At 36.0% G+C, this 9,833-nt stretch overlaps 1 protein-coding gene across 1 annotated transcript in view; it reads left to right on the forward strand.

Moving 5' to 3' along the window:
* PPFIA2 (protein tyrosine phosphatase, receptor type, f polypeptide (PTPRF), interacting protein (liprin), alpha 2) overlaps positions 1-9,833 on the forward strand; it is a 356,094-nt gene that overhangs the window by 29,612 nt on the left and 316,649 nt on the right. The gene's annotated exons all lie outside the window — the stretch shown is intronic.

The raw sequence follows: 9,833 nt of genomic DNA on the forward strand, positions 1-9,833 counted from the left end.
ACAAAAAATTCTTTAACTGATATTCTATAATTCAATTACGTCAAATTGAAATTGACGTAACAAATTTATAATGATAATAAAAATTATTATCTTTATTAATAAACAAAATGTCAGTGTATTTTACAAAGGGTGGAGTTGATAGTATTGTGATCTGGTAAGTTTATGAAATAATAGGATTCTACTACTTGCACTGGGCTGTGAAAGATTACGAATATATTGTGAAATGTGAAAACCTTTATTTTGCATATATTAATGGCTCATGCTTTGTGATTAATTTCTTTTTTGTGCATTTATTCCCAAATTTGAAATACATAATTCAGAAAAATTTCCCAATCGTTTTTACACTGACAGTTAATATTCAAAAACTATGATTTTGCAGGTTATAGCAAATGGTAAGGTCTTCTGTTCAGCCTATTTGTCTGCAGCAGGCTTCAAATAGCTGGTAGGGCAGTGCTCTTTTGAAGAAGCAGGGGGCCTTAGGGATCGCAGATAGGTTGCACTCTTAGAAGTTTAAGAAAACTTAAATTCTGTCACCCAGAGACTTAAAAATCATTTGGCTGCCTTTTTAAACTCTGCTAGCAGGAAGATGATGAGCCTAATTATATATGCTTGAGTGACAAAACAGTATAAATTAGTGTGATTTGTTATCAATACCCAATTAGGTTATAACTGAGGTTTGTTAGAGATGACAATTCTCATTGCGATTTTAAAACAAAAATACTTCTCAACTAAAATGAGTCTTGAAATTCCTTCATATGGGATATAAATTAGTCATTAATATACTAGTGAACTTGGTCACAGATGATCTTATCTAGTGGTTTAGAGCTTAATGATCTAGAGGTGTTACTTTTATTATAACAGAGATACTTCATGTAATGACTTGACTGAAGGGATATAATGTACTTAGGTTTATAAATGGTATATGATTTTTACAGTCTACAATCAGAGTTTTAGTGGTTGTCTAACATGCAGAAAAAAGGGCACTTCATTTAATAAGGAAGAAGAAAATCATCATAAGGAAAAATACCGTATTATTGTCCCAATAAATGATGGTTAATGCATACTTAACACTTTCAAATGACTGCCCTTCCTTTCAAAGCATTTTAGGTTGGTGGGATACAGTCTTAATGTGACAGCCCTAATTATAAAAGTGTCACTTCTGGAAATTAATAAAAAATTTCATTAAGAGCTCAGTGATTATATTTGTGAAGATTGTCTAGCTAATTTAAGTTGCAAAGGTACAGGATGCTATTAAGTGGTAATCTCATGCATTTTAATAGTTGTGTAATGCTGAATAATTTCAAAGAGATTGTTAAACAAACTCTATGATACTGTTAAAGATGCTTTTAACACAGTAGATTGTTCATACCACATTCAGCTTCCAAATATAATTTGGAAAACAGGTGTAGGTTAAATCACTTGAGAGGCTGGGCGATTAACCTAGTTAGCAGGCTCATACAGTCATTGCTGCTCCACATAACAGCAGTCAGATGGGCATACATCAGTAGGGCGACTTTGTGTCCTGGTGGGACAGATTGCCCTCATTCTTTGGGGCGTCTGCATTATCCCTAAGTTTCACTGACTTTAAAAAATGGCCCAGATCCTTAAAGGTATCTTTTGCCTAACTGCCTTTGATTCCTCAAAGAGGTTAAGCTTCATAGTACTGTTAAGCACAACCAGACTTATTATCCAAACCTCCAGTCTTCCTGCGTGAGCCCTGTACCTCAACTTTAACATCCACTGGCTTCAGTTAAATACTCCTCACTGTGCCAGTAATTAGCTCAGAGTGGCTAGCAGCTGCAGTCTCTGCAGCCAACAGCCTACACTGCTGCAAGTTGTTGGAAAAGGAACCTTGATTCTCATCTAGTCATTGTCTGTTCTGGGGGAAATTAAAAACCTATAATTTTGCTTCATTGCTTTAGTGCTAAAAAATACAAACCTGGTATAAAATGTAGGTCCCTAGAGTACCATATGTTATTTTTTATTGCCTACAGGCTGGCCAACCGAGTATAATTGGCTAAGAATGTATGTATTTTTTGGCTTCTCAGGCTGCTCAAAACTGATGCTGAATTGCATATAAGAGAGGTCATAGAAAGAGCACAGTATATTATGCTGGCTATTCATCTCCTCTAGGCAGTTATGCAAATATATATAACTTTGGACTTTGTAATCTTTCTTCTGAGTGGATTTATTTCAGAAGTTGGTCTTTTCTAATCTGTAATCATGATTTGGCTTGTAGTCTAGGTCACTTATTCTGTGACCGGCCTCACTAAGTGAATGCAGTTGCATGTAAAGTAAAACTAACTTTTGGGAGTAATATCATCTGAATTTGTTTTCCTGATTTTGTGGCTTGTAGTAATATTCACATGAAATGGAACCAACTAAAAAGAAAAAATAACAACCAACAAACTTAATCTAGCTCGTCACTAATGAACAAGTTTTCAGTAAGTCTTCCATCTCCCTAGAGGGAGAACTCTATAATCAGGAGTATACAGGTACTTCTCATGATATATATGTGTACAGTTGTCACAGAAACACTCGAACTGGACTGTTAGCATTATAGAGCTCTGGTGAAGCAATACGTTTTTCTAAAAAGCTTTTGAAGTATAGTCTTAAGCTTACAATAACTGTCAGTTGAGAGTTATAGAATCTGAACTGTTAATCTAACTTACGAAACACATTACCAGCTTTTTAAAGGATGGATATGGCCACCAAAGTCAACCAGAAGACAGGACAACAAAATCTGAAATGGCATCTCCAGTAAATCTTTTTTTTCTAGACTAGGATGGTGGACTGAAGTCACTAGGTCAGATGTGGTAACATGCTGATGTAAAATGCAGCAAAAAATATTTTGAGAATTTTTTTATTTTTATTTTTTTCAAAATTGGTATTCCATTAATAAGCTACCTCCCATTTTCAAACCTATTGAAATTATCTGTATTTTAGATGCTAAAAGGATATTTTAAACAGCAAAAAATCATTTCTTGGATAAATTGAGATTAACCTTAATCTGTAAAAATAGATACAGGGATAACATTTCTGCTTTCTAATGGGCTCACTGGTCTCCTAGCAAGACCTACAAGTTGAGGTAAGGCTAATTTGGACATGAAGTAAGATTGAGTACAGTCAGTGATGATAATACATCATTGGTGAGATAGTAAGAAAAATTGTCAAGAAATTTGGTAACTTCCTAATTTTTTTCAGTTAAAGTGCTTCTTGTTGAAAAGGAAGACTTCAGCTTTTTTTCAAGTTTTTCTCAATAGAAGTTTACATTCCAGTTAAAAGCATATTGCTCCAAAGTATTGGGGAAGTAGGAGGAGGATGTCGTAATATGAAGTTATGTCAAATGAAGTTGTGAACTGGCCATATAGGTAAGAAAGGCTTATTGCAAGACAGTTTACTTAACAATGAAAGGATGGAAAATGACATCATGCATTCTCAAGTACTGAAAATAAAAATGTAAAAACTACAACTGAAAAGGGACATCTGTTTTGAAATAACAAATGAAGTTTGTGACTGATGGTGAAATATGTAATATGGTATGAAATACGACTTTTTTCATTAGAAACTCTAAATGTAGAGGGGATCCTGTGGTATGGTAGTGCTTGATAACATTGCAAAAGGTAAAAGGTTAGAGAAATCAGATAACCATAAAATTTAGAATGCACATGAACATTGCACGTTCATGAAAAATATCAATGATTTGTGTTTTGTGTGTAATTAGAATGGGAGGGTTAGGCTGCATGCGAATAGTCATTTAGTTGCACTATAATGAAATTTAGTCAATCTTGAATGCAATGGAAAAACCTGCTAAAATACAAATATTCTGTTGAAAAGAATTTAATATAAAATCATGTAATAATAAAATTCAGCTAGTATCTTAGCAACTATATGAGTGAAAATCAGGAGAGGCGTGCAACTGTTTCTTTGATTGTTTATGATGATACATTGTGGGTAGGAAAATGAATCTGAATTTCTTTCCAAAAGGTTGTGTTACATTTCTTCATCTGTTTAAAATCATAAAAATCTGAACTCTATAAAGTTCTGCATAAAAAATGATGTGAGTTGTTCTAAAAGGCTATGTAAGGCTTCCGTAAAAAGAGAGATTTTACAAAAGTAAGGTCCATCAGTAATAATTCTTGACACAAAATCAAACATTTGGTTGGTATGCTGTGAAGCGGAACGGCTATGAGAAAAGCCCACAAGGGGAGGACGGTAAAAGTAGCAAGCAAATGGGAAGGAAGTCACACTGATACATAAAGGCACAACTTAAAGCATTATAAAACAAAAATAATAAAAAAAAACCTAATAAGCAAAATGGTTCCTTTGCGGATCAGTGGTTCTTTCTGCTATTGCTTTGTAACCAGTTTGGTTTCAGGGCCCTGAATTTGTTAATGTGTTATAACGGTACTCTGCATGTTTCCCTATTCTGCTCCTTTTGTTTCTCTGTTATAAATTATGTATCAGTATTAATAAAATAAAGCTTTTCTCTTTAGAGCATATTTTTAACACAGTGTGGGGACAGGGAAGCGGTAGAGTCTGCCTCACGCACAAACCCTGCTCCTGCCATCCCATTGTACTTCGCGTATGCTTAAAGCAAATCCCATGGGCCTATGTATAAATAGAAACAGCAGCTTCATGAAGTGTTCAGCCTCATGTTGTTTGTTTGTGGAATGAGAACGTGACCTATTCCAGAGGCACAAAATTGCCTAGTTTAGAAGAAAGGATTTTGGCAATTAAGTAATTTTTGATAGTTTGGTTATTTTATTCATTTTATATTATTATCTCGTTTTTTGGGGGAAGTAAAAAAGTTTCTGATTTGATACATTTTACTCATTTTAAAACTGGGTGCAGAAGTAGCTGACAATCAAGAAATGAGCAGAGGGATATTTGACATTACTGATTTGTATCTCAACCTCATTTTGTGCTTTTCTTCCTCAGATTGTTGATTTATTGCTTTCAACCCGCATCAACAGCTGTGTGACATAGTTACCCGCAGGTCCCTTTAAATTATACATACCTGAATGTTCTTTTTTTTAAAAAAAAAAGTGCTTCTGGCACATAATATACAGATATGCTCCAGTGCAGATAAAAATCTTGATATGTTTTGGTTTGAGAGAAAGTTCTGTGCATAAGAAAAGCAGTATGTGGAAATGTCGTGAGTTATTAATTAGCTAATATTAATTAAAAAGTGGCTGGTGATGGAGTAAAGAACCAATGTTAGAAACTGATTTGGAATGAAATCACGGATGCTTTTTTCTTTTATTTTTTACTTACGTATAGAAAACAGACTTCTTGCATCCAACAAACACTTGGTTTGCATGTTCTTGAAAGGTGAAGAAGCACAGGGCTGGCTAGCTACACCTGAGTGGGTTTGATGTCAAGGGACGGAGACAGTAACTAACTGGCAAGCAGAAAACAAGGCATGCCGCTGGGTGCAGGAAGAGGCTTGGTGGGCTGGCTGGTTGCACGCTGCTGCCTTGTGTCAGGGAGGAAGCTGGCCTAGCCTGAGTTACTGCTTTGGAGAGAGCCTGTTATCAGGTGGTTTCCGCTGTCAACAGGATGTTTTTGCCCTCAGTCTACTTGCAGATAAAGGAGCTTCAAAGTGGGATTCTGCAGCACCTGAAGTTAATTTTTCTTGAAGAAGTTACATGAAAGTACTAGGAGGAATAATAGGGAGTGGTAGAAAAATGGCTATAGCTGCTTTCATCTTGGCTGTAGAGCGAACTTGTGCTTCCCTGCTGGCTCCTATGGGGCTGGTTACTGAAGTCTGAGTAGTGTATCAGGAGTGGTGTTGCCATGAAAGCAGGAAGATGTTGCTGGAGATCTGTTGAGTTCCTTGTGAACTACTGGATGGTGAAGTGGTGAGATGGCGTCCTGTTGTACCATTGTCACGCTTGTGCCTCAACAGTTAATACCTCGGACATTTTTCCGCAGTACTTCCCTGTGTTAATGCTCTCTTTGCTTCATCTCTCATGTGGCATCTTTCTTGTGGCAACGCTGATATTTTCATTAGCTTAGATTAATTTAACAGTGCTCCATGCTGATTTAACTATAGTTACTCTAATTTTTTACTAAAAGTTCTTAGGCATGATTTTTCAGGTATAAATTCACAACACCATGTTTTAAAAGCTCTTATTTTTATTCTAATCATCTTCCTTACTGTAAAGCCAAAAAGAATCTATATCTGTGTTCTGTCAACCTTATAAGTGACCTTCTAACTTGTGGAGAGAACTTATATCCTTCCCTGGGGAAGGCAAATTACCCATAACTAAATTTCAACTCCCCTTTTACGTGATTTATTGATCATACCGATAATTTGCTATTCTTTATGTTAAGCTTGTGATTCAGCATCTTGATGAAGTGTTGCTTCTGTTCAGAATCACCAGACAAAATAGCTTCTGTAGGGTTATCTCACTCCATTATGTTGGTCTAAAACATGTCTAATTCTGACACCAGGCTATGTGCTGGTGGGAGTGAATTCAGAAATATATTGCCTTCTTCTACACACACAAGAATTTCATTAGAAAAAGAAAAGTAGTATCAGGATGGGCCTGTCTGTTGCTTTCCTGTTCTGTTATAGAACTGTTGTTAGCCTTGCCTCTAATAATAACAATATGGATACCTGCACACTCTTAAATTTGTCGTTACTTTCAAAACCTGTTAGTCTCTCCTTTAATTTTCAGTTTTCTTCAAAAAGGACGTAATCAGTTACCTTAAATTTTCTTCTCATAATCTGGACATAATATATTTGTTTTGTGCCTTATTTTAGTCAGGCAATGACCGCTGTCTGGTACCAATGGTCTATAGAAATACATGGATTTTTTTCTAATACCACCTCTTTTAATATTTCAAATTAGTATTAATGTTTAATATCAAATGAAGAAGTTAAAGCTTTGCAGTCATATGTTTATGCTACCACTGAATTTCTGAAAAGAACGAAGTATTTGGGGTTTTGCTTACTGATGCATAGTTTCAAGTGCTTTTCTAGAAAAACATTTGCTCAATATTCAGTATCTAGTTCCCTGGAAATAATTCAATAAGCACTCAAATGTCCTTGTGGAGCTGATGCAGATTCTACAGTTTTGTGCTGTATTATCTTTGAATGTATGCCATGCCCTCTGAAGTTGTTTATTATATTCTGTATCATCATTAAGTTATACAACCCCATTAATTAGCTCTATTACAATAAGACCTTTACATGAAGTAAACTGCTTTGGATGATGATACAGTGAATGTAGAGGGCAAATGGAAGGGAGAGAAATTTTATGTTTTAAGCTTCTGTTTATGTTTAAGATCAGTATAGATTATTGTCTGAACTTATCCTTACAAGAATCTAATATTAACAAATCAAATAATGTAAGAAGCTTGATTAATCTGATATGCAGACCAACAACTCTAAACTTAAATTCTGGTCATTTTGTTACATTTTATTTTATCTGTTTGTTGTAGAAATTTGTATTCAATTGAATGTACCACCATGACAACTTTTTGTAGTAGTTTGGTGAAAGAAATTTTTCTTACTGTTCAGGCTATAGCTATACAAATCTGTAAGTGATGAAGATAGGATGGTATTTCTAATAAAAAAAGTAAATCACTGTTAGTTTTCCTCTAGTTCTCAATGGAAATGTTGGGGGATGCAAATTCTGATTTTTATATTGAAGTTGTTCTATGATTTGTATTTTGACAACATCATGCCTGCTGCCACTGAAAGTAGTAGGTTGATGCACACCTAATATCTTGTTATGGAAGCTGAACTTCAAAAATACAAAAGCAGAGAAATACTAAAACTGAATTGTAGGTTTGTGACAACGCTACCTAATATGCAAGAGTCCAGTGAAAATAACCTAAAGAAATGTTGAAGAGAGCTCTTGGATTTGGCAGCCTTTTTCTTGTGCTTCCTCATTGTGATAAGTAATGGGCTAATAATTCCAAGAGTTCTCCATTTAGGACACTGAGATTATTTTTCTTAAGGATTTTTTGTTTTTAGCCATGTAAAACTAGGCAGTTAAAGATGTTTCTATTGACTTGCATTAGAGTCTAGAGTTCTGATAATGAAGCTTTTCCTCAGAATGTAGCATGTTTGTTATCTTCTCGAAACAGACCACTTAAAAGATCGTTAGTGCTAGGCAGCATGCTGCAGGTGTGTTATCAGGTCAGAAAATGGAATAAAAATGCCTTTGTGAGTATATGCCTACATGTTTTTTGGTTTTGCTTTTTTGTTTAGCTTCCTATTGGTACATGAGGCAATTCTGAAAAGACTTTTGATTTCCTTTTGTGATGGTTTTACACTTAGAAATCTCAGTGATGTCAGGTGTTTTCTTAAATGAAATCAGCCTGTGCTTTGACCTCCAAACCTATGTTAATACATTAATCAAATAATATCCAATAAAATCCTGCTGGTTGCAGTGAATGGGTAGGAAGAACAACATGTTCAACTCTTACTAAAGCAGATAGCTTTTTGCTGAGGAGGACCATCTCCAAGAAATTTCTCCCTTGGGAGGATGGGTCAGTGGGAAGAAAACAGGAGGGTAGCTGTGCCGATTTTGGTTGGTATAGAGTTAATTTTCTTCATAGTAGCTAGTATGGGGCTGTGTGTTGGATTTGTGCTGAAAACAGTGTTGATAACACAGGGATGTTTTCATTACTGCTGAGCAGTGCTTACACAGAGTCAAGGCCTTTTCTGCTTCTCACCCCACCCCACCAGCGAGTAGGCTGGGGGTGCACAGAAGCTGGGATGGGACACAGCCGGGACAGCTGACCCCAACTGGCCAAAGGGATATTCCATACCATATGACGTCATGCTCAGTGTATAAAGCTGGGGGAAGAAGAAGGAAGGGGGGGACGTTCAGAGTGATGGCGTTTGTCTTCCCAAGTAACCGTTACGCGTGAGGGAGCCCTGCTTTCCTGGAGATGGCTGAACACCTGCCTGCCCATGGGAAGTAGTGAACGAATTCCTTGTTTTGTTTTGCTTTGCTTGCGTGCGTGGCTTTTTCTTTACCTATTAAACTGTCTTTATCTCAACCCACAAGTTTTCTCACTTTTACCCTTCCAATTCTTTCCCCTATCCCACCGGGGAAAAGTGAGCGAGCTGCTGTGTGGTGCTTAGTTACTGGCTGGGGTTAAACCATGACACTAGCATGTTTTAGACTTGGCAGCTAAATAAAATTTTATTTTTCCCTCTCTGTCTTAATGTGCAGATTAGGTACATTTGCACAACTGTAGACAGTGTCAGTTCTGCGTGATCAGGGGAATGCAAATTGTCTATTTCAGCTAACAACGTCATTCTTTCCCTGTTGTGTATTACATTAAAGCAATGAGATGTGTAGTTTGTCTAAACTATTCTTGTTCTAATAATGTACTATCTACAAAATTTACGACAGGAAGAAATTGAACCATTTTGTCTCCAACTGTCTGCCTTTCTTACTTTAACAAGATAATTTAAAAACAAATAACAAACAAAAAAAACACTGGGCTTAAAGGTATGGTAATTTGTTCCTCAGCTCCTGCAAGGTACCTTTTCTAGCATATCAAGTTTTTTAGATATCAGTGAGCTGACGGCACTTGATAGTGTTTAAAATCAAAATGAGTAGCATTTTACCTGAGGCGTTTTACTAGTCTAGAATCCTCTTGTTCTCTGTTCTGTTTCTTCTTTAATTATGGGAGGGTTTTTTCAAGGCCGATGTATGTTTGTATATGTTACCTGTATGCACAGCAATATCTTAAATTCTGGCCCTGATCAGAATTACTGTGGATACATCTATTCGTCTATGAACATAATTAATTACAGCCTGGTTTTGTCTGTCTTTTTCACTTGGATCAGGAAATGAAAA

This window comes from Pygoscelis adeliae, unplaced genomic scaffold (assembly GCF_000699105.1).
Source record: "Pygoscelis adeliae isolate BGI_AS28 unplaced genomic scaffold, ASM69910v1 Scaffold113, whole genome shotgun sequence".
Classification (NCBI taxonomy): Eukaryota; Metazoa; Chordata; class Aves; order Sphenisciformes; family Spheniscidae; genus Pygoscelis; species Pygoscelis adeliae.